Source organism: Vicugna pacos, unplaced genomic scaffold, assembly GCF_048564905.1.
Source record: "Vicugna pacos unplaced genomic scaffold, VicPac4 scaffold_20, whole genome shotgun sequence".
Classification (NCBI taxonomy): Eukaryota; Metazoa; Chordata; class Mammalia; order Artiodactyla; family Camelidae; genus Vicugna; species Vicugna pacos.
This window is the reverse complement of record NW_027328741.1, coordinates 31,806,702-31,831,778: the sequence shown is the minus strand read 5'-3', so window position 1 is coordinate 31,831,778 and position 25,077 is coordinate 31,806,702. Positions and strand designations below refer to the sequence as shown.

At 45.3% G+C, this 25,077-nt stretch overlaps 1 protein-coding gene across 1 annotated transcript in view; it reads right to left on the bottom strand.

The window, feature by feature from the left end:
• The window catches only part of LOC140693658 (uncharacterized), a 676,856-nt gene that overhangs the window by 628,927 nt on the left and 22,852 nt on the right, over positions 1-25,077 (bottom strand). The window contains exon 15 of the mRNA XM_072957373.1: positions 19,417-19,542. The gene's annotated coding sequence lies outside the window, so the exon portion shown is untranslated. The remainder of the gene's footprint in view (positions 1-19,416; positions 19,543-25,077) is intronic.

The window sequence follows — 25,077 nt, the reverse complement described above, 5'->3', positions numbered from 1 at the left end:
TCCCTTCAGGAGAACCACAACTGGGTCACATTTCACTAGCAATGCAGGGAGACTTAGAGCCTACACCTTCAAGACACCCAAGAATTGGAACAATTCCAGCAGCACTGCAGGGACACCATTAGCCAGGTCCAATTCCACTAGCCCTGCATGTAGACCCCGAGCATGCTCCTGTAGGAGACCCAGCACTGGGTCTCATTCTACAAGGCTTGCAGGGAGAAATTCTGCCTGTTTCTGCAAGAGACCAACAGCTGAGTCACATTTCACCAGCCCTGAAGGGAGACCCCAGTCCTGTACCTGCAAAGGACCTAAGACTGGAACAAAATCGACTAGCCCTATAGGGGGACCCTGAGCCTGCTTCTGAAAGAGAATCAGAGATGGGTCATATTCCAACAACCCAGCAGGGACAGTCCAAGCCTGCTCCTGCAGGAGTTATAGAGCAGGGTGAAATTGCAAAACCTTGCAGGGACACCCTGAATCTGCTGCTGCAGGAGAAAAATGATGGGGTCTCATTCCACAAGCCTTACAAGGATACCCTGAGCCTGGTCTTGCATGAGATCCTGAGCTGGCTCCTGCAGGAGACCCAGGACTGGGTCCCATTCTAACAACCCTGCTCGGGAACCCGAGCCTGCACCTGCAAAACACACAGGACCGTGTCACATCCCACCAGCTTTGCAGACTGTAAGACTAGCCCTACAGGAGACCTAGAACCAGGTTACATTACCAGTCCTGCAGGGAGACCCTGAGCCTGATTTTGTAGCTCCCCCTGCACCTACACACATACTTCTATGAGACCCAGAGCCAATTCAGGCATCACCACCCCTACGGGCTGAGATGTCTCTGCAACCACCAACACTGTCATCTAATTCTAAGAATCAACCCACTCTCAGACCCGAACTTTACTTCCCTTCTCCTGGCATCATTTTTGTTTCTTTTTTCTGTCATTTCCTTGTTTTCTTTCATGTCATTTAGATTACCATCTATTTTTATGTTTTAAGTTTACCATAATAAAATTTAGATGTTTTTCCATTTTAAATTGTGCAATTCAGGAGCATTAAGTGCATTCACAATGCTGTGTAACCATCATCACTGTCTAGTTTCAGACTGTTTCTTTCCTCAAAATAAAAACCCGTATCCAAAGCACACATTCTCTTTTCTCCCTCCCCCAACCCCTGACAAGCCCTAATCCTCTTTCTCTCGGTGTGTCTTTCCCTACACTGGATGTTCCCTATCAATGAAATCATACAAAAGGTGGCTGTTTGTGTCTGCTCTCATATTTTAACAAGGGATTGGTGTTTTTTTTTTTTTTACTTGAAGTAGCATTTTGGTTATTTCAAAGGGAAATCCAGGTGGATTAAATATGAGATATACAAAATGAATATTTTTAGTAACTATGTGCATAATCTCGAGATAGGCACTGCTATTCTATGTGTGAAACCAGAGCCAGGAGGGAGATGCTTAGCTCTTCCTGTGGCAAAACATAATCTAACAAAATAAAAAAATAATAATAATCAAAATCCATGAAAGACAAACCACAACATGGAAATATCATTTTTCATAACCTAAAGTCAGAGAAAGGTTTCACATCCCTGTGGTCCAAAAATATCTTGAAACACTGTGTTCTAAACAGAAACAGAACAAACACATGCAATTCCAACAAGAGGCAATGCAGGTGGCCAGTGTATATTAGAGATGCTCGACCTCTCAAGTGAGAATGCAAGAAGATGTTCACACTTCGGAGACAGCATTGGTCAACATCACACTGGCAGGCCTTTAGCCTGGTGACAACCAGCTCTAGTGACAACATGAGGAGGCAGAGGCCACAGTAGATCCCCTGGAGGGAAGAGTGAGCAGACTCTCCTCTCTGGGAGAACAGTATGCAGGATGCATCACAGTTCCACAAGTGCACCACTTTTCGAGCAGTGCTAATGCTTACCATTGATCATACTAAAATTCTTGCACAATTTTTCAAAGATGTCTTTTCAAGGATGTTCATCACAGTCCTGTTTAAACTACTAGGGAAATGGAAGCAACACTAATGTTCATGGAGAGGGGGTGGGATTCATCAGTTCTGGTTCAGATGGAGGAATGATTGTTGTACAGCTGGAAAAATGAGTGCTAGGTCTTTACCTGATGTCAAGGAAGCCCTCAGTTTGGATGCCTGTTAATCCATCATCTACATCCAAGATGCCATCTCTATGACCACATATGTGTCAAATCATCATAGATGTAAATGAATCTTGTGGTGTGTGAGAGACAGAGGCAGAGAGAATGAGAGAGATAGAGACTGAGAGATGGTCACCAAACCACTAATGACGGTCACTTCTGGGAGTGGGATTTGCAAATCTCTGCACTTTTCCTTTAGGCAACATTTCAAGCATTTATAATGTATCTATATTGCTTTACTAATTCTAAGGTATTAAAAGCATATGTCACTTGAGATTCATTCATATTTCATCTATAGAATAAAGTTTATTTTTTTATTTTAAAATATTTGTTACAAGTACAATCAGCATTTATGAGAGTAAAATGATAAATTCTAAAGAATTAAGAATCAGATAAAGAACAAAACCTTTTGGTGACTCAGACACAGGCCAGCTATTTGGCAGTAAATGGCAGGGTGGGACAGGTTTCTCCAGAAGGTTGTGTATGTTCTGAATCAGCATCCAATAGAGGCAAGGAAAAATTACAAGACATGTACGCTGAAAACTACAACAGCTTGTTAAGAGTAATTAAGAAAGACCTAGCCCTATTTTAAAATTTGAAGGAGCCAAAATGGCAGAGTAGACAGACTCACAGCTTGACCTCTCCCACAAATACGCAAAGAATTACATCTACAAAAACATTGAATTGCACAGAAACCTCCTGAACTCTGGTAGAGTGTCTCTTATTTTGAAATACAGGAAGATTCTCACAAAATATGGTAAGGAATAAAAAGAGAAAAGAAAAATTCAGTGCAGAACTGATCCTGCAGGGAAAGAGTAGCATAGGAAGAAAGGCACACTCACACTGGGACACAACCTCTCTAGCTGGGAGATCAGCTAGGAAAGAAGCAGAGCTTCAAAGGTTTGGAGGAGACAGTGGCAACTGCATGGCAGGCAGAACTGGGGAAAACTGACACAGAGGTCCCTGTGATGACCAGCCCTAGACATGAGCTAGCAGGGATGAGCCAGAACTGGCTACTGGAGTCAGTGAAGAGCCCAGGCAGAGTGCTGGGTCACACTGCAGAGAGGCAGCCTCAGGAAACTAGAGGGCAGTGTGAGCTCTGGCTGTGTGTGTGTGTGTGGAACAGAAAAGACTGAAACTCTCATAAAAAAGCACCAATGTTGGTATAATGGGGGAGGAATGAAACACAGCTGTGCCAAAGTCACTTTCTCCACTTGGCTCCATTGTTGGTGTGTTCTCATGAGAAGAGAAATGGGGCTTGGTGATAGCCAACACTGCTGCACAAAGGCAGAGCTGAATGTTGACTCCATACCCTGTGCCATTGCAACTTCACAGGCAGGAATGAGATTTGTTTACAGCCCCAGGCAGAGAGGGTGGATTTGCTGTATCTGGTCACTTTGTGGATCCACACCTCTGAGACTTACAGGCAGTGAGTGGAGTTCTGACTCAAGAAGGGTGGCCAGTGAGGGTATTTACAACAGGGTGGTGTATGGTTCCATATGTGGGTGCGGGATTGGGGTTTGAGCTGAACCTGTAGTGGACCACAAATTCATGTGTGTGACTGCACACTTGCTAAGGCAGGTCCAAGGGACTGACACTGCTGGATCTGCACTGATGTTTCCTGGGGCTCAGAACCTGAGGGGCACCAGAGTAGGTGGCTGACATTCCCATAGCTAAGGCAGGGATAAAGCCAACATCAACAAATAGTACTTTGTAAGTCTGCATAACAAGTGACAGGCAACACCACAGAGAGAACACCCCAGTGAACATCTTCTGCCTATTCTTCTTCACAACTGAATTGCTCCAACCCTGCCTACTACATATCACAGCTCAGAAACGGGTCTAAAAGAAATACATAGAGCCAGAGAAATATAAGTAAAATAAAGAAGCCGAGGAACCACTTTTAATTAAAAGAACAAGAGAAATCCTCTGAAAGAACAATCAGTAAAATAGACTTTGATAGTCTACTAGACTTCAAAAAGGAAATGATCAACTCACTGAAAGAAATAAAAGAGACTATCAATAGAGACAGAAAACTTTACAAAGAAAATTTAAACTATAAAGAAGAGTTAGTTAAAAATAGAAAATTCAACTACAGGCAATCAAAAGAAGACTAGATAATGCAGAGGAATGAATAAATGGCTTAGGAAACAAGATAAAAGAAATAACCCAAAAAGAACAGCAGACAGAAAAGTCAATAAAAACCAATTAAAGCAAGATAATATAAAGTGTGCCAGCCTATGCATAATGGTGAGTCCCAGAAGGAGAAGAAAGAGAAAGGGGGATTGAAAAGTTAGTTAAAGAAATCATGACTGAAAACTTTCCAAGCCTTAAGAAGGAAAGAATTATCCAAGTACAGGAGGCACACAGGGTCCCAAACAAGGAGAAACCAAACAGACCTACACCAAGACATATTATAGTTAAAATGGTTAAAGTAAAATAAAATAGTCTAAAGGCAGTGAGGGAAAAACAAAGTGTTTGTTACAAGGGAGTCCCATAAGCATTCAGCAGATTTCACTACCTAAAATCTTCTGACCAGAAGGGAGTGGCAAGATGTATTCAAAGTCCTGAATAAGAAAAAGCCTGCAAACTAGGATATTCTATATAGAAAGACTACCCTTTAGAACAGAAAGAGAGAAAGATTTTCACAGACAAGCAAAAACTAAAAGAATTCAGCAGTACTAAATCTATGCTAAAAAACAATTTGAAAGTTCTAATCTAAATAAAAAATAAATAGGAAGCTATAGAAATTAAGAAACCATAATTGGAAATGCGATAAATTCAGTGAGTTGCAAGGGAAAACATGAGGATATAAATAAGTCAGTAAGTCAATAAAGAAAACAAGAAGGCAAACAAGAAAGAGAGAATAGCAAAATCATGAAAGGTGGAAGAGGAGAGCAAGAGAATATATATTTTTTCTCTTTTTTTTTCTTTTTTCTCTTTGTCTTCTTTCTTTTTAGGATGCACTTGAGCCCACATGACTATCAACTAAAACCAAACAGATGAAGAAAGGGGTTACCATACTTGAATGACAAGATAACCACAAATCAGAAGTATATAATAGAGTCATAAAACCCAAAAAGAAACCAAGCTAATAGAAAAGGAATTTATCAAACCACAAAAATAAAAATAATTAAAAGAAAGAAACAAATAATTACCAAAATCAACTGGAAAACAAATTTCAAAATGGCAATAAACCCACATCTATAAAATAGCTACTATAAATGTCAATGGACTAAATGTTCCAATCAAAAGAAAAAGAGTGAAGGAGGAGGAAAGATGGTGGAGTAAAAAAGATGCTCAGAGCTCACCCTCTCCCACAAATTCACCAAGAGTGACATCAACAGACACACCCACCACCCAGAACACCTGCTGAACTTTGACAGAATATTGGCTTCTTCAAAAGATAAAATTTTCCACAAATCTTGTGGGAGAACAGTAGAAAAGAAGAAAAAGGAAAATAGTTCTGGACCATTCCAATGGGGAGGGAGCAGCAAAGAAGGAATAGCATTAATACACTGGGTCTCCCCAACTCCAATGGCCAGGTCAGCAGGATGGAGATGGAACCTCAGAGGCTCAGATCTGTATAGAATAGACTTTGACTGACAGAAATAAGTTAATTGGGCACAAAGGGTCCCAACGATCCCCAGCCCTAGACGCGAACCAGCAGGTGTGGGATGGGACAGGCTGCCTGAGTTGAGCAGAGGACTCGGGCTGACTCTACAGAGGAAACCTTGGGGGACTGCAATGTTCTGTGTGCCATGGCTGGGAGAGTATACAGAACAGCCTGGGTCCCCCATAAAATACAAAATAAAAAAGGCAGAAAACACTGCTGGTGTGCCCTGGGGGGAAGGGGAGCCATAGCCTTTGTGTCCGCAGACCCACAGTGCCATTATTGGAGACTTCTTGGGAGAAGAGAGTCAAGGCTCAGCCATAGCCACCATATTTTCTGGTGCATGGTTCCCAGGTAGAGGAGGGGTCAAAACCCAAATCCCTACCTAGGGGCTCCACAACCTCATAGGTGGGACTGAGATTTGTTTACAGTCCCAAGAAGAAGGGACCATTACACACCGATGCCTCTCTGAGTTGGCTCTTCTAAGACAAATGCACAAGAAGCAGTGTTCTGGAACAGAGCAGGGGTGAGGGCTAGTGCAGCTGTTTCCTCTGAGTCCACCTACAAAGCATGGACCTAATGCGGCAGGGGAGCTACCTGCCAACTACCTTGCACAAGTGTGGTCCTGGGACCAGGCATCTGGTGGGGGGTGCAGACCACCCATTTACCGATGCTGGGACACAGACCAGGGGCACGATTAGACGGCCTCTGGAACCAGCAAGTGGAGTTTTCACAGCAGGATATGGGCAGGAGTGTGACAACCACAGAAAAAAAGGAGCTCCTGCTCAATAGCCAGGGCAGATTCAGGCCACCAGAACACCAGCCACACCACCAACATAGGGGATAACAGGCAAAAGGCGTGGAAGGAAGACTTGGCAACCACCCATAGTTAAAAATAACCTTATGACAAAATTATTAAGAGTGTATATTCTTGCAGAAAGGCCAAGATAGTGGAGTAGAAGGATGCTTGTATCTTATCCTCTCCAATAAATTCACCAAGACTGACATTCACAGACACACCCATCCACTCAGGACATCTGCTGAACTTTGATACAACATTGCCATCTTCAAAAGACAAAATGTGCCACCAATCTGGTAGGAGAAGAGGAAAAAAGAAGGAAGAAAATGCAAAATGGCTTGGGGTTGGTCCTTTGAAGAGGGAGCAGCAAAGGAGGGATAGTGCTGGTTGACTGGGTCTCCCTCTTTCCAACGGAGAGGTCAGCAGGATGGACAGGGAACCTCTGAGGCCCAGATGTGTACAGAACCACCCTTGACTGACAGAATTAAGTTAAATGGGCACAAAGTGTGACAACAACCCCCAAACCTAGAAGTGAATCAGGGATGGGAAGGGACAGGCTGCTGGATCCAGGCAGACTCTGGATGACTGTACATAGGTAACCCTGGGGGACTGCAGTGTGCTGTGGACAACTGCTTGGATTGTATACAGGTCAGAACAGCCTGGGCCTCCCATAAAATAAGAAAAAAAATAAAGCAAAGCAATATTGCTGGCTTGCCTGGGGGAAGGGGTGTTTCATCCTTTGTTTCTGCTGACTCACGGCAACATAACTGGTGATTTTTCAGAATAAGAGGGATGAGTCTCAGCCACAGCCATCATACCCACCCAGGCAGACATGGGGTTGAAACCTGAATATGTACCTGGCAGTTCTACAACCTCATAGGTGGGACTGAGACTTGTTTACATCCCCAGACATATAGGAAGTTTCTGTCCTGGTGCCTCTACGAACTCACACCTCTAAGACAAATGAACAAGGAGCAAAGTTCTAGCAAAGAGCAGGGACTAGGGCTGGTGTGGCCATTTGCCTCAAGCCCACCCACAGAGTGTGGAACAGATGTGGTGTGGGGAGTAGCACTGAATAGGGGAGCAAACTACCCAACTACTGTGGAGGACTGCTGCACCTGGACATGGCATTGGGAAGGGGCACAACCTGCCCACCTACCATGCAGGAGTGCAGCACCAAGATGCAGCACTGGGAGGAGAAGTGACATGTCTACCTACAGGCACTGGGAGCAGCACAGACCAAGGGTGTGACCAGAGGGTCTCTGGAAACAACAAGCTGAGTTCATGAAGCAAGGCAAGGGCAGGAGCTTTGACAACCACAAAACAAAGAGGAGTCCCCATTCAATAGCCAGGGTAGGCTCTGGTTAACAGGTTAATGGCCACATCATTAACCAAAGTGATAACAGACAAAAGGCACAGAAGTAAGACTTGGTAACCACACATATTTAAGAAGAACTTCTTGATAAAATTACTAAGGGCACACAATCTCCACGGGAACATACTCTTTTCCTTTTCTGTTCCATTTTCTTTTACTTTTTAAATGTTACTTCTTAAATAATTTTTATATTTCTACTTTTAATCCCTTTTAAAATTTTCTTTTAAAATAATTTTATTATTATCTTTCAATTTGTCCAATTTCATTTTTATCCTTGTTTTGTTCTTCTGTTGTGATTATACTCTGTTCTCAAATATTTTTTCTTCCTTTAATATTTTAAAAATTCATCCCAACTCAATTGTTATCTTGTTTCAACATGTTCTTCTGTTATTGATTATACTGCTTTTAAAACTAATTTCTTTGTGCTTAGTTTTATTTCTGCATCCACTTTATATAAATAAATAAACTCTTAAAAGACCACAGTAGACAATTGATACTGCATAAGCCATAGTGCCAGAGAGATATAAGCAAGGTAAAAAAGCAGAGCAACCTGTCTCAATTAAAAGAACAAGATAAGCCCCCTGAAAGAACAATCAATGAAATAGACATTGATAGTCTACTAGATGATTTCAAAAAAGGAGTGATCAAAGTACTGAAGAAACTAAAAGAGATTGTGTATAGAGACAGAGAATATGTCAAATAACGAAATTGAAACTCTAAAGAAGAGCCAGGGAAAATTGGAAAACTCATTTGCTGAGAGGAGAGTTGAGGTAAAGGCTGTAAAATGTAGGCTGGATAATTGAGAGGAATGAATATGTGACTTAGAAGACAGGACAACAAAACAGCTGAGAGACAACAAATAAAAACCAATGAAAGCAATATAAGAGACCTATGGAATAACATAAAGCATGCCAACCTACTCATAATGGGGGTCCCAGAAGGAGAAGAAAGAACAAAGGAGATTGAAGAGATATTTGAAGAAATCATGACTGAAAACTTCCCAAACCTAAAGAAGGAATCAGATATCCAAGTACAGGAAACACAGAGCGTCCCAAACAAGGAGGACCCAAACAGACTCACACCAAGACATATTACAATCAGGATGACCAGGGTTGAGAATGGGAAATGATTCTAAAGGCAGCAAGAGAAAAACAAAGAATGAGCTACAAGGGAACCCCCATAAGATTTTCAGCTGATTTCTCTACAAAAACAGTACAGGCCAGAAGGGAGAAGCAAGGTATATTCAAAGTCCTGAATGAAAAAATGATGCAGCCTAGGATACTTTATCCAGCAAGGGTATCCTTTAGAATACAAGGAGAGATAAAGAACTTCACAGAGAAGCAAAAACTAAAAGAAGTTAGCAACACTAAACCTATGCTAAAGGAAATACTGAAAGACCTACTCTAAATAGAAAAGAAGCAGGATGCTACAGAAAGGAGAAAACCATAATTGGAAAGGTGATTGCTACAATGAATTACAACAGAATAAACATGAAATCATAAAAGAGGGCATCTAAATCATTAAGGGTGGGAGAGGCGAGCAAGAAAATATGCAGGTTTCTCTCTCTCTCTCTCTCTGTCTCTCTCTCTTTTTTGTTCTTGGTAGGATGGGTTTGAGCTTATATTATTATCTGTTTAAAACAAACAGATATAGTAATGGGTTAATATATGTACAAAGTAGGGTAACCACAAGCCAAAAAGTTACAATAGAGTCACAAAACTAAAAAGACACCAAGATAATAAAAATGAAAAATATCAAACCACAGAAAGAAAAATTAAGGAACAAAGAGGAAATACAAAATGAACTGCAAAACAAATTCAAATTGTGATAAACACATTTCTATTAATAATTACTATAAATGTCAATGGACTAAATGCTTTAATCAAAGGACATAGAGTGCATAGTGGATAATAAAGCATGTATCTACAATACGCTGTATACAAGTGACCCACGTTAGGGAGAAGGACACACATAGATTGAAAGTGAGAGGATTGAAAAAGATATTCCACACAAATGGAAATCACAAGAAAGCAGTAATATCAACAGTGATTTCAAATAAAATAGACTTTAAAACAAAGATTATTAAGAAAGAGTAAGAAGGACATTTTATGATGATTAAAGGAGTCATAGATGAAGATATTACACTCATTAACATATATGAACACAACATAGGAGCACCTAAATATATAACAGATAAAAAGAAAATACTAACAGATAAAAAGGGAAAATTTGATCGGAATACAATCACGGTAGAAGACTTTAACAATCCATTAACATCACTGGACAGCTCTTCCATACATAAAATTAATAAGACAACATAGAAATTAAATGATACAATAGAACAATTTCTCTTGGGTAATATTTTCAGAACATTATATTTCCCTAAAATAGAACATACATTCTTCTCAAGTGCACATACCACATTTTCTAGGATAGATCATATACTTTGGCACAAAAGAAGCATTAACAATTTGAAGAAGATAGAAAATATTTGAAGCAACTTTTTCTGACCACAATACCATGAAACTAGAAATTAACTACAGAAAAATAAAGGAGAAATAAATGACAGTATGGAGGTTAAACAACATACTACTTTAAAAAAAAATGGGTGGATGATGAAATCAAAGAAGAAATAAAAAATACGTTGAGACAAATGATGATGAAAACACAACCACACAGAACCTATGGGATCCAGAAAAGGCAGTGCTTAGAGGGAAGTTTATAGCGAGAGAATCAGGTCTACCTCAAAAACGAGGAACAACTGCAATAAACAATCAAACTTACCACCTAAAAGAATTAGAAAAAGAAGGGCAAAAATAACAAAAGTAAGCAGAAAGAAGGAAATAATAAAGATCAGGGAGGAAATAAATAAAATAGAGATATAAGAAACATTTGAAAAAATCAAGCCAAGAGATGGTTTCTTGAAAGAGTAAACACAATTGACAAAATTATGTTCTATGCTGGAAATTGACACAACAATGCAAACTGACTATAACTCAATAAAATAAAAATTAAAAAATAAATATATTAACAAAAGAAAAAAGAAAAGGTAGTTTCTACTCACCAGACTGGAGGAGGGGACTGCAACCTATGCGGGGTCACACCCCATGGGAAAGCCTGGGGTCAGGATCGGAGGAGCAGGGTGCTGTGGACATGATCTGTCACAGGGTTTCTGCAGGAGGGGAGTGTGAGGCATGTGAGCAGGCTGAGGACTGGCCATTTGAGTAAGTTCATGGGCTCTGGAGTGGAGGGGCTCCCCCAAGTGTCTGGACTTGACTCTGGGTGAGTTGGGCAGGTGGACAGTGGCTCAGTGTGAGTCCAAGTCCAGTGGAGGAGGTAGTGAGTTAGATCTAGAAGGACTCCTTCTTGGGTGGGAGGCCCCACAAGGGAGGCAGGAGGCCAAGTCCAGGTGACTGAGAACAGGGTGTGTCCTGCATAGGGCTGCAGGGCAGATGAAAGCATCCAGTCTACAGAAGGTGGAAACACGGTCCATACAAGGGCTCAGCTCAGATGTCACCTCCTCAGAGGAGCCTTCTCTGCCTGCACAGTCTACAGGGACAGCCTCCTCCACGCACATCTCCCCAGCAGACACCTGCTCCATTTCCTGCACAGCACTCAGGACGCGGGCCCCTGCTCCGTACCCAGCCATGGTTCCACTGCCCTGAGGAAAAGCCCTCACAGGAGCCATAAAGCCCTGCACGACCTGGGCCCCACCTCTCTGTCTCCTCTGGCACCACTGTCTCCACCTGGTCCTCTTCTCCTCCACTCCTGCACTCCTGACTTTCCCCAGCCCTGTGTGCTCTCCAGAGCACATGTCCCTCCTAACATGCTGTGTGTGCTCACTGTGTCTAATCCACTGCATGCCTCCCACCCAGGTCAGTATCCAGCACACAGTAGGGCTCAGTAAGTAGAGAATGAATGACTCTTACCATGACTGCTGGGAAGACTTTTGTCTGTGGCCTACAGTGATCACACACCCGTCACACAATCTCTGAGGTCCTACTGTGTGTTGGGTGGGTTCCAGATACCGGGCACAGCAGGTAGTGAAGCAGTCAGGTCTCCATCCTCATGCAACAGACAGCCTGGTGGGGGACACAGAGAAAATTAAGTAAAATATACATAATGTCCAGAGGTGATATGTTCCATGGAGAAAAATAAGGTCAGGGAGGACATTTGAGCAGATTTCTGGAGGTGTTTAAGAAGCAGGCGGAGAGAGATCCTGGCTGGAAAAGCAGCCATCCCAAAGGCCCTAAGGGCAAAGTGGGATGTATGTGGAGGGTCTTAGTTATCCGTGTGAGTTCTTAGTCCTGCCTTGAGTATGTATGTTGCTTTTATTTGTAAACCTTGATTTCACCTTTATAGCAAATTAACCTGCATCATCAATCTGCATAATTTAGCCAACTCTGTTTCAGGTGTTGTGGGCACAATGGCAGGCTAATTACTTGGGTTGGTAAAGAAATACCAGTGTCTGAGAAGGGTTTAGGAAAGTTCAAGAGGGACACTGCTATAGACAACATCAGGCCACACAGGCAAGAGGTGCCTACACGAGCGCCAAGGTTGAGTGTGTGGGGTCTGTTATTGGGGGGGTGCTGTGCACACAAGGAGGAGGGGGCTGCATGATCAATTCATGCACAGGTACCTGGTTGGTTGTGAGATCTGTCAGGGGCTTCTCTGAACAAAAGGCTTTACCACTTTAATAAGGGAAGGATGTGAGGCCTCTCTTCCTGGGGCAATGAGGTTTCATAGGGTAAACACACAGCAAGAGAAGATGTTTTATAGCTTGTGGAAATGCAGGTGTGCAAAGGGTCCTGCAGTGGGGAGTGGGAGGTAAGGGGCCACTGGGTTCTAGGCACACAGAGAGCCCAGGGGTGAGGGTGTATGACTCTGAAGAGTGCCTGCTGGCTTCACACCAGGGACTTTATGTGGAAAGAGGAGAATCTAGGTTATCGGCACGTGTCTACTCAGTGACCTCCCTAAGCCTAACTCTGTCAGGCACCAGGTGGCTGTGAAATGAACATGAAGGTCCCCACCCTGAGGACCCCAATGAATGAACATCTTGATATCCTCAAGCCCCTTCCCCTGCACCATCGCCCCACCTCATCTGGGTCTCAGGCTTTGACCCTGACATCAGTGGCATGTTCGTTCCCTACATCCAGCTCCTCTGGACGTCTCTGTGATGAGCTGTTCCATGTCAGAAAGCCCCAAACTGAGCTCTGCCTTTTCCCCATGATTGCTTCCACCCTGTGAAGCCCCTCGTGAAGGAGCCACCACTAGCAGGATCCTACAGGTCTGAGGCTCTGCCTTCCCCACCCCTCTGATGATTCCCAGCCGATGATCCACTCTGGAGGTCCCTATTATCCTCTCCCTCCCACTTCAGTCTTGGGCTGCACATCAAATCCCTCTTCAAAATCTCCCACAAGACAGGTCCAGGTCCACTTGGGGACACTGAGGTGACACAGGTGGGTGTTGCTGGGAATGAAGAGCAGGATACTGAAGCAGAGGAGAGGAAAGGGCTCCCAATCCACCAGAACACACGCTAAAGTGGTGGCAAGACACCCATAAAGTGTGAGGCAGGCATCACACTGCAGCCACGCCCTCTGCTCCCCCATGGTGACCTGTGTTTCCTGTTTTGGCCTAGGGGACTCCCCCCCTCACTCTCTGTTAGAGGGGTGCCCATTCATTCATTCACACCCTCATTAACCATGTACATGGGTCCTGCTCAATGCCAGGCCTCAGCTAGATGACAGCTCATCCTTGGGGACACAGCTCAGATCTCACCTCCTCCATGAAGCAATTCTGGATTCCCACCCTCCCTGAAGCTCCTCTGGCCTCAATTGGGACCACTAGGGCTGTGACCACACTCTGATTACATCCCAAGTCTGTGATCTCTGTGAAAGCCCTGGGCCCAATGTAGAAAGAGACTCAGAAAAATGGGGCCAAAAGGGGCTAAGAAAAATGTTACTAGTTCTCTATTACAGAGAAGGGCACTGAGCAGAGGGAGGGCAGTGTCCAACCAAAGCCACAGAGGAGGGTCTCAGTGAGCCCTCCCATAGCCCTGTTACTAGTTCTCTGTTACAGATGAGGACACTGAGCCACAGAGAGGGAGCAGAGCCCTGCTATAGCCTTGGCCCCACGGCCTGTGTCCTTTATGACTAGCTCCATGCTGCCAGCAGGGGTGTGGGCCTGGAATGGATGTTGAAAGCTGCCTGACCCCCAAGCCCCCTTCATACACAAAGTCAGTCTCAGGAAACACCCCTCAAGACCTTCCATATACCCCTGGGATTGGGACCTGATTGCTGTTCTGGAAGCTGGCTGGGCTTCCCTGAGAATTGCCCCAGGAGATGCTTGGGACAGCCACAGGGCCCCTGAGGTTTCCTGTCCCCAGCTGAGCAGCTCTGGTCCCCTTGACTGTCCCTGGCCCAGGCCTGATTACACGGGGTTTTGGCCGGGTAGCCAGCTGTGGAGATGAGGAATTGGGGGCAACATGCAGGTACATGCAGAGGTTCAGGTATTCACTCAACAATCATTGATTCAGGCTTTGCAGTGTGGCTGGCCTGGGCCCAGGCCTGGGTGTCCAGTAGTGAATACAGTCAACCTCTTGAGCCTTCTGGGAAAGCAGTCCTCAGAGAAACGGGCCCTCAGTGCACCCATCCTGCTCCCCATGAACAATCACACTGAGATGAGGCTGCGGCCATGGGTCCCAGTGGAGGATGAAGGGAGGAGGAAAACCCAGAATGGGCACTGACCATGAGCCTGGACACTGGAACCAGATGACCTGGGCTCTGTAATCTGGGGTGGTCACCTCACCTGTTCTCTCTGTGCCTCAGTTACTTCTGCAGAAATGGGTGATAATGCCTGTCCCTGCCCCACAGATTTTCGTGAGGAGTCAGTGAGCTTCTCTAAGGCGTGAAGGACAGTGTCTGACTATGGGTCAGGATCCTGCTCACCTCACAAGAGTCTGTCCCACTTTAAAGATGATAAAGCCAAAGTTAAGGGGGTTATGAGACCAGCCTGGGCTAGCCCCCTTCTCATGGTCTGCTGTCCAGGTCTCCTGCTTTTACATCATACCTCTGCCCCCATATCCACCCAGAAAAGTAGTTGCTGAGAATCTGAGCAAATCAGAGTATGAATGGAGGCACACCCTCTCCCCAACTTGGGCTCTTGGGGTGGTGGGCAGGTTGGGGATATCGGGCTCCTCCAGACTGTCCAGGAGGCCCAGCATGTCGGTCACCTCATTTCCACTCAACACGGAGTAGGTGTGTGGCCAAGGGCCAGAGGGCGCTGGAGTAACCCAGGGTGGGTGGATGCTAGGTAGGTGTGGGAGGCACAGAGTGGCCCCTGGAAGACAGTGTCTAGGCAGCCAAGGTGTGATGAATGAGGGTCCCCAAAAGGGGCAGAGGACAGAGTCCAGCCTGGACACCACCCCCTGCTGGACCCTGATCTGGGGTGAGAATTGGGACAAGCCAGGGCCCCGCTGGGACTCCTCATCCAGCAAAGAGGTGAGGAAAAGTTAAGGAGACCGTGCTCCCTGTGTGAGGGTGCTGCTTCCAGGATCCTGGAGGTTCCTTAGACCCTTGTGAAGTGGCTGCTGTTTCCAGCCCCATGTGGGCAGAAGAACTGAGGCAGGGAGGACAGAGTGACTCAGGACAGAGCTAGGATTCATCCAAGAGTGTATGCTGAGCCTCTTGCTAAGAGCAGCCTCTGGGCATCATGGACTCAGGAAGTGCCTTGTCGCCCCTCTTAAGACTCCTTGCATGTTAGGCAGGAAAGGTCCCAGTGCCCATACCTGGGCCTCTCTGGGTGATTCTGACATGTGGGATCATGATGGTCCTGGGAAAGGAGAGAGAATGTGGGCTGGGCGTCAGGTCTGCATCAGACCCTAATGATGCGCCTAATGTTGTGTGACCTGGAAACTCCCTGACCTCTCTGTGCCTGGCTTTCCAGCCCTGACTCAGAGGACTGCTGTGATTGGCACACAGTAGGACCTCAATCAAAGGAAAAAGCCAGCCCTTCCCCAGGAACCTCTCCTCTTACATTCCCAAAGCTAAGCCCATGTTCCACACATCACCAGAGCTGAAACTTGACAAACAGGGCAAGTGAAATCCAGCAACTCCTCCCTCCTGCCTGAGGCCCTTCACTCCTCAGTGACAGTGGCTCTGAGCAGGTCTCTGCATCCCAGAAGTCTGAACTGAGCCTTGTGACCTGGAGGAGTCCCTGTTCCACAGAACTTTGTTTCCAGGTCCTTCCAACAAGACACAAGAGCACCTGGTCTGTGTCTTAGCTGCAAGGTCCTCCCTTTGCAAATTGCCCCATCACATCTGGGCTAGTTGATGTGAGTTCCAGAGCACATGACCATCCAAATGATGACTTCAGGGAAACATCCCTGCCCACACTGCACTCTTCAGAGCCCACCTTCTAAAATAAGGGGTAGTGACCCACGGTTGTGCACACTTTTATCAGAACACAGCCCTCACCCACCCACCATTGGAAACACGTGAGAAGCAGAGATTCCCAAGTGCCTGGACCCCTGTCATCCAGAAAGCAGAGGGTAGGGTAACAGACAGAAGGGGAGAAAGTACTTTCAGACTATATATCTGATAAGGGGTTAACACTCAAAACATATAAAGAACTCTTACAATTCAACAGCAAAAAAAAAAGCAATCTGATTTAAAAAGTGGGCAGAGGAACTGAATAGACATTTTTCCAAAGAAGGCACACAGATGTCTAACAGGTACATGAAAAGGTGCTCAACATCACTCACCATCAGGGAAATGCAAATCAAAACCACAATGAGATACCCCCTTCTCACCTGTCAGGGTGGGTGTCATGAAAATATAAGAGACAACAAGTGATGGTGGTGATGTGAAGAAAATGGAAACTTGTGCAATGTTGGTGGGAATGTAAATTGGTGCCATCACTCGGGAAAAGAGTAAGAAGGCTCCCCCAAAATTTAAAATTAGAACTTCCATATGATCCAGCAAGTCCACTGCAGGGAATATATCCAAAGGAAATGAAATCACTATGTCAATGAGACAACTGCACCCTCATGTTCACTGTATCATTGTTTACAATAACCAAGATATGTAAACAACCTAAGTGTCCATAAGCAGATGAATGGGTACAGAAAACGTGATGCATATATATGTATATAAAATGGAATCTTATTCAGACATTAAAAAAGTGAAATACTGCCATTTGTGACAACTTGGGTGGACCTTCAGGGTATTATGCTAAGTGAAATAAATAAGACAGAAAGACAAATACCTATGATCTCATTTATATGTGGAATCTACAAAATAAACCGAAACACATAGAAACAGATATCAGGTTGGTGGTTGCCAGAGGTGAGTCAGGGGATGATTGAAATTCGGGAAGATAATCAAAATGTACAAACTTCCAGTTAGAAGATAAACGAGTCCTGGGGACATAATGTACTGCAAGGTGACTGTAGTTAACAGCACTGCGTTGTGCATTTGATAGTTAAGAGAGTACCTCTTAAAATTTCTCATCACAAGGAAAATAGTGTGTGACTATGGGTGATGACAGACGTCAAGTAAACTTAATGCACTGATCATTTCACAATATGCACATGTAACAAGTCATTATGCTGCACACCTAAAGCCAACAAAGTTATGTGAAAATTGTATCTCAGGAATACTTATGTCAGGAAGCGGGGGTGCGAGCCTGGACTACCTACTGCAGGAGCTGCCTTTGCCCTCCAACAGCAGAGGGTGGTAGTTGTGACAGGGACTGTAGGTCCCTCAAAGCCTAGAATGTTTACTGTCTGGACCTTCACAGGGAGAGAGTGCAGACCCTGCCCTGGAAGACAGTGGTCATGGCAGCAACAACGGCCTGCCTGTATGCAGGCTCAGCCCAGACAGCTCCTGTGCTCTGCTGTCACCGCATTTACTTCCCTCCACACCCTCAGAGGGAGAGGCTTCAAAATTCTCATTTTACACATGAGAAAACTGAGGCTCATTTGCTTTGAATTATTGACAAAGTGGTGGGGGAAGCTTTGGACTCCAGTGTTCAGATTTCAAAGCCACATCTCAGTCCTGATTTTTAGAAGGTGGAGGTCCAGGCACTGGGGACCCTCCACCTTCCTCACTTGTAGTCGTACTCCAGGGCTGCCACCCCCAAGGCGTCTGGGTGAACACATTTAATCCGCTTACTCTGCACCAGCTGAGCCCTTGGCTGCCAGTCTGTTGTCACTGCCTGAAACCAGCTGAGGTTTTGCAAGTGAACCATCACCCCCTGCCAGCCCACCTGCCCTGCCATGTGGGGCAAACCCCTCCTAGCCTGGACATTCTAAACCCTTAGCTCATACATTTGCACAACTGCATCAAAAGGGCCCTACTCCCTGTGTGGAGATATCGACAAGGGGAAGGGAGGGGAGTTTGGGGTGGCTGCTTACTGTGAAGGTGACACATGACAGGGACATGTTCATGTCCATAATGACACTCAATTTGAAGCTAAGAACATGGTCACAGCGAGGGGTAAAAGCTGAGAGGCTACAAGGCTGCCTAGAAAGGGGCTTGACTATTGAATTGTAAATGTGTAATTTAATTTAAAAATCAGCCCCCTGGGTGATAAGAATTTGCCCCTAAGGCCAGAATTGGCCACCTGACCCCTGGGAACCCCTCAATTCCAGGATGTAATCATCTGAGCATGTAGGGGGCTTAAATTGGAGTGCTGTCCTCTAGTCATGGTGCACCTGCCCACGTGTGCACCCATGACCTGCAGTGCTCACACATCAAGGAGGTCCAGGTCATAAGGAAGGGATGACAGACTGTGAGGTCACATGTGTGCCCCTGCAGGGGTGAATGTTGTATAGAGAAGAGCCCCCCACTCTCACCTCCAGGAGGGGTGCTGGAGGGAGCAGGACTCCTGAGCCCCTAGGCTTAGCAAGCATCCTGGCTGAGGGTGGGGAGGCTGTCCACTCTGAAGTCATAGGTCAGATGGTAGATTGGGGTCCCACCCCCACATCTCACCAGTGAGACCGTCTAGTCTGTTTTCTCTGTAAACTGGAACCCAGTCACCCTCACCCTCAGAACTGGGGGCAGCCTGTGTAAATTACAACACAAAGCCCTGGGCTGTTTCAGGTGCCCGGGGGTGTCCAGCCCCCCTAGGCCCGGCAGGTGGGAGAGGAGAGGTGTGGGTTAGCAGGTGTGACAGCAGAGCTGAGACTTGGCTGAGTGCATGCACTCTAATATCCAGGAACTGGGAGCTACCAGTAGCAAATCTGTTCACTGAGGCCATGTGTACTCTCCCTTGTCATTTACAATCCCCTGTTTGAACAGAGGCCTCTGGAGTCTATTAGCCACATTGTTGCCTATCAACTCACTGTTGCAGTTCCAGGGTCTCCATTTAGCCAGCTTGAAGGAATAGTCAAACTTTTTCTTAAAACCAGTGACAGAAAACCAAAGTGGCTTAAAGAAGCAAACAGGGCAGGAGAGAATGACTTACCTAACTGAGACGTCCACAGGGAGATAGCTTCAGGCATGTCTGTACCTGGTGCTCAGTGACATCAACAGAAGTCATCCTTCCCCACCTCTGGGCTCTGCCACTGGTGTCATCTTCACATGGCTCTGCCTTTATGAAAGCAAGATAGTCACCAACTGCCACAAGCTGACATCACCACCCCTCAACTCCCAACTGAAATAGAACTTCTCTGCTCCCAGGATTCCAGCAACTAGGCCTGACCTCCGTGGAGCCTGATTGGGCTGGTGCCCAGCCCTGAGCCAATCACAGTGGCCAGGGAGGATGGAAAATGCTGATCGGCCAGATCAAGGCCATGTGACCATCCTCTCCAGGAAACCTGTGAGCTGTTCACCTGTTTCCAGCTTGGGAGAGTGTGATGTCTCCCAGAGGATCCTGCTTCTAGCACAACCTGCTGGTGGCACAATGAGCTGGAATGAGCCTGTCTGCTTGGTGACAAGTGACAGGTCACTTAGTGTTTCCTTGCTCCAGGGAGGGAGGCATGTCCACACAGTATTGGGGCTTCAGAGCCAGAATGTAGTAGAAAAGCCTCCTGGTCTCCCAAAAGGTGGGAAAGTGAGCAGTGACACTGGAAAGGCATTCCTCTCTGTGGCCCTTGGCTTTCTCCTTGTTACAGTGGAGAGTGCAGTGCTGCCCCTGACAGCCCACTTCCCTGCTGGGAGGCCTTTGCAACAGGTGGAGAGTGCTTGGAATAGCCCATTTATTCTGAGGAACTGTTATTGCTCCTGGTGGGATCATTATTTTCATGTCACTTGTGAGGTGGGCCCTGAGGGGTCCCTGATCTGGGGGCACAGACACCCACAGAAACTTGGCCCAGTATTGCTGTTCATTCAACAATGACTTACCAAGCACCTACTGTGTGCCAGATTCCCAGGGTAGAGCAGAGATGTTGACAGCACAGGTCCATGCCTCACCTCATCTCTGCATCCCAGGTGGGGTCACCAGAGTGGGAGTTCAGGAAGCAGAGGATGTGGCCGAAGCCTTGTGGGAACCCCTGGGTTTTTCTCTGTGCTGAGGGCACTAGCAGCACACCGAATGTGGGACTCAGTACCCGCAGGACCCAGCATTGATGGGTAAAGGAGAGGGGTATTTCTACAAGCCCATCCTCACTAACCCCAGTCTCTGAAGAGCAGCTCCAGTCTGCTCAAACCCAGGGGGCATCTTCCGCCATCCTGATCACCCTCTGGTATTACTCCCCGCTAAGATGCAATTTTCCCTGTGGCAGCTACACTCAGAATATGTGTTTGTTTCTCTCCCATGTGGTTAAGTGGACTTCAGATGCATGATAGCGATGGAGCGGCTAAGCCTCTGGGCAGATTGCTGGGTGACCCGCGGAACTTGCTGCACATGGTGAGCTCCCTTCTGCCAACCAATGGGCCAGGCCCCACCACTGTTCTGTCTGTTCTTCCTCACTTAATCTGCACAGACACTCTATGCGGGACATCCTGTTATCCCCCATCTCTGCTGACCTTGGGTGGACAAAGCTTGGGTTTGAGAAAGTTGCCCAGGTCACATGGTTGACAAGTGGGGAGCTGGGGATTTGCACCCTGGTCCCAGGAGTCTGGATCATGGAAAGGCCTGGGTGGGGCAGCTTATTGCAAAGGGAAGTCCTGCCCAAAACCCTCCCATGAGAGCCCACCCAACAGCATATCTAGCAGAGTCAGCATTTCCTGGACCAGATGGACAGAACCTCAAAACTTCTTTGCAGATTGTTTCCATGTTCTTTTGCAAGCACAGAAAGGCCGCGGGCCAGGGAAGGATAAGGCCAAGAGTGTTTTCATTGGGGAGAGTGAAGGACAAGTGTGAAGAAACACAGCACTCCCAGCAGCCCTCTCGGCAGAGAGTGCCACTGGGTGAGCAGCTACCGTGACTACCTACCATAACCCTGTGAGGTTCATGCCTGTACAACTCTGCCTGTGAGAAGAGCAAAGTGAAGCTCAGAGAGGTGTGGGGACATTCCAAAAACAAACAGATAAGGTGGGATCATCACCACCATGCTGTGCAGGTGTCACACTGTCACACTGCTCATGCATGGCCTGCTGGGAGTAGTGAAGGCCTGATAGGAGCACAGGAACACTGTGGTGAAGGTGACGTTTCTACCTGGGACAGCTGGTACCGGGGATTCTAGCTGGTTCTTCATTGTGCCTGCTTTGAGTGTCAGCATGTTGCAGCCTCATTTAGGGGAAGGGCTGTCTCCTTTCCACACCGGTGCAAAAGGAAGAGCATGTACACACTGGCATCACCATAGACCACCGGCAGGATCAGGATCTGGAGCTCAGAGCAGAAACTGCCAACACCTCAGGAACTGGTGCAAGAGGAGGACCTGAGTGCCCCCTGAAACATTTCTAGTTTTAAAAACATACTTCATTAAGGAGAAGTGATAAACTGTTGATCCCTTCAAAATATTCTGTTATCCAAGGAACAATACCACCTCAGCATTGAAAGAGGATTAACTCAGTCATCAATAACCATCACTATAGGTATGAGAAAACAGAGTGTTAGGAGTTACAAAAGGGTCTCAAGATCATGCAGGTCAGAACTGAGAACCATCCAAAGCATGTGCTGCATGATAGCCTCTCTAAGCTACCTGAGGCTTGGTCTGCTCCTGACACAGGGCAGATGGTTCTGAGAAAACCACACTCCTCAGGGGACCCCAGGGAGTTGACAGAGTTGAGTTTGAGTTCCTGGTCATCTTCTAAGTCTGGAATTTTGAGATTCTTCTGCACCTGTCCTTCCTCCAGAACAGAATCTGATTCAGGCGGGATTCCAAGGACTGAGGCATGTGCCAGGCAAGAGAGCAGGCATGGCTGGATGAGAGCATCACCAGTGCCATTAAAAAAGAGGCCAGGGCACTGAGATTTCCAGTGATTTAGCATCATGGCTAGGAGGGGTCTTGTGTTCTACAGTGAGTTCCGAGTATCCTGCACCGCCCTCGAGGACCTGCAGGGGGTGCACGAAGCCAGCGTGTCTTAGGTAGCGGTGCGCATGCGCAGTCCGCATCAGTAGCCAGCGTCTTCCTTGGGGGCGGAGCTTGTTTTCCTCAGGACTGAGCGGGCGGCGCCAAGAAGGCTCCGGGACAGCGCTGCCTGCGTGTCTGCGGGAGGATGCTCCCCGCTCTCCGTCTGAAGGTACGCCGGTTTCCCACGGCCTGAGCCCGCTTCCTGCCGGTGTGTGTGTGGACCTGACCGAGCTGGGGCCCCGGCCGGCAGGGCAGGAGGGGACGGGTGCGCTGGCGGGTCCTCTTCGACTATTCTCCTCGCCCGCCGGGAGCGGGTGAGTGTCCGTGTCCATCGGGGCCGCTGGGGTGTCCGCGCCCCTGGTCCTCACCGCCCGGGTCCCCCCTTCCCCCGTGTGATCGGAGGTGTGTACACCGCGGGTCAGGAGCGGGGACGCGTATGTAATAATGGGAAAGGGGCTGAGAAAGTACTGAGAGTTAAAGAGAAGTGTGTAAAATTACATTATGTTAATTTTTATATTTTAAGTGTGTCAGAGTTTATCATGCTTTTACTTTCTTGTCTTTAAAGGAGTGCGATCATTTAGTTTATACTTAAAATATGCTTCTCAGCTTATCTCATTTTCAAGTCAAAATACTGCCACGGTTGACATTTTCTCATAATACAGTGACAATCTTAAACATTTGTGAATATAAACTTATTGAAAAAATCTTGCAGTATTCCATGATGAGTTGTTTTGCTAAAAATAATATCCAGGCCATTACTAAATTATTACAAAAATATAAATTTTTTGAAGCACTTTTAGAAGTTCCACACACAGTGGTATTTTTAAAACACCAACCACTGCATAGTGCTTAAGATCATTTAAGATGAAATATATTCAAACCTAAAACTTTAGAATACTCAAAAGGCAGGGTAATGGCTGTTTTTTCATTGCAAATACATTTTTTTCTTCATAAGTGCAAAATACGAAGGTATTCAGCTAAATTTTGTATATCTTTATTCAAAAGTTGAAATTAGAATATAATCTCCTTATTTTTTATTTTAAGGCTATTTCCCATAAAAATTGGTATTTTTATCTGTAGGACCTTAATTGTCTATTCATTTGTTTTTTTCTTTTGGTTTATTTTCTTTAACAGAGAGTGCATTCTTGTGTCTTGTTAGAGTTTTTAATTCTCCTAACTTATTCCAAGACTTTCTGACACTGATAGTAAATAATGGGAGAGGCCTTATAGTAACTGTGCATCTTATCATGTAGTCAGGATGGTTTTTTTTTGGATAACTTTTTTTTTACAATTTCCACTTGGTTCACAATATTATCCCATTATGACAACTCAATAAAAAATTGTAATCTGTTTACACCAAGACACTTATGTCAGCAAAGTGCTTTTGCTGATATGATTTTACGTTAGATTATAATATAATATTTGATTTGATTTACATATAGACTAATACCTATTTTATATATTTACACACATATATGAATATCTGCTAAATGCCATTAATTTGCATGGGGTGGTAGCTGATAACATGTGATCTTTCTGACCATTGGTTATTCTTATGTGTGTCTAACGTACTTCTTAGAACAGATACTAGAACATCACACCTCTCATTATACAGTATTTTAAAGGTTATATTTTATTTTACTTATTTTAAAACATTTTTATTGAGTAATAGTCATTTTACAATGTTATGACAAATTCCAGTGTAGAGCACAATTTTTCAGTTATACATGAACGTACATATATTCATTGTCACTTTTTTTTTTGCTTTGAGTTACCACAAGATCTTGCATATATTTAAGATTCCACACATGAGTGATCTCACATGGTATTCCTCTTTCTCTTTCTGTTCTGCTCCACCTAGAATAACATTCTTCAGGAGCATCCATATCTCTGCAAATGGCGTTATGTAGTCAGTTTTTGTGGCTGAATAGTATCCCATCATATAAATATCCCACATCTTTATCCAGTCATCTGTTGATGGACATTTTAGGCTGTTTCCATGTCTTAGCTGTTGTAAATAGTGTAGAAAAATCAGCTGAAAACCTTATGGGGGTTCCCTTGTAACTCACTCTTTGTTTTTCTCTTGCTACCTTTAGGATCATTTCTTTATCCTTGAATCTGGCTATCTTGATTAGGATATGCCTTGGTGTGGGTCTGTTTCGGTTCTTCCTGCTTGGGACCCTCTGAGCCTCCTGTGCTTGGATATGATTCCTTCTTTAGGTTTGGGAAGTTTTCAGTCATGAGTCCTTCCCATACCTTTTCAACCCGCTTTGTTCTTTTTCCCCTTCTGGAACTCCTATTATGCATACATTGGCACAGTTTATATTACCCCATAGGTCCCGTATATTGTTTTGATTTTCATTTGTTTTTCTCTCAGCTGTTCTGATTGGATGCTTTCTGTTGTCCTGTCTTCTAGGTCACTTATTTATTCTTCTGTATTTTCTTGTCTGCTTTGCACAGCCTTTAGGTCAGCTCTCATCTCAGCCAATGAGTTTACTAATTCTACCTAGTTCTTCTTTATAGTTTCTATTTCATTTTTGATACATTTTATATACCTAAACACTATTTCTTTTAGTTCCTTCAGTACTTTGATCACTCTTTTTTGAAATCTTGATCTAATAGACCATCAATTTCTATTTCCTTGATCATGCTTTCAGGGGATTTCTCTT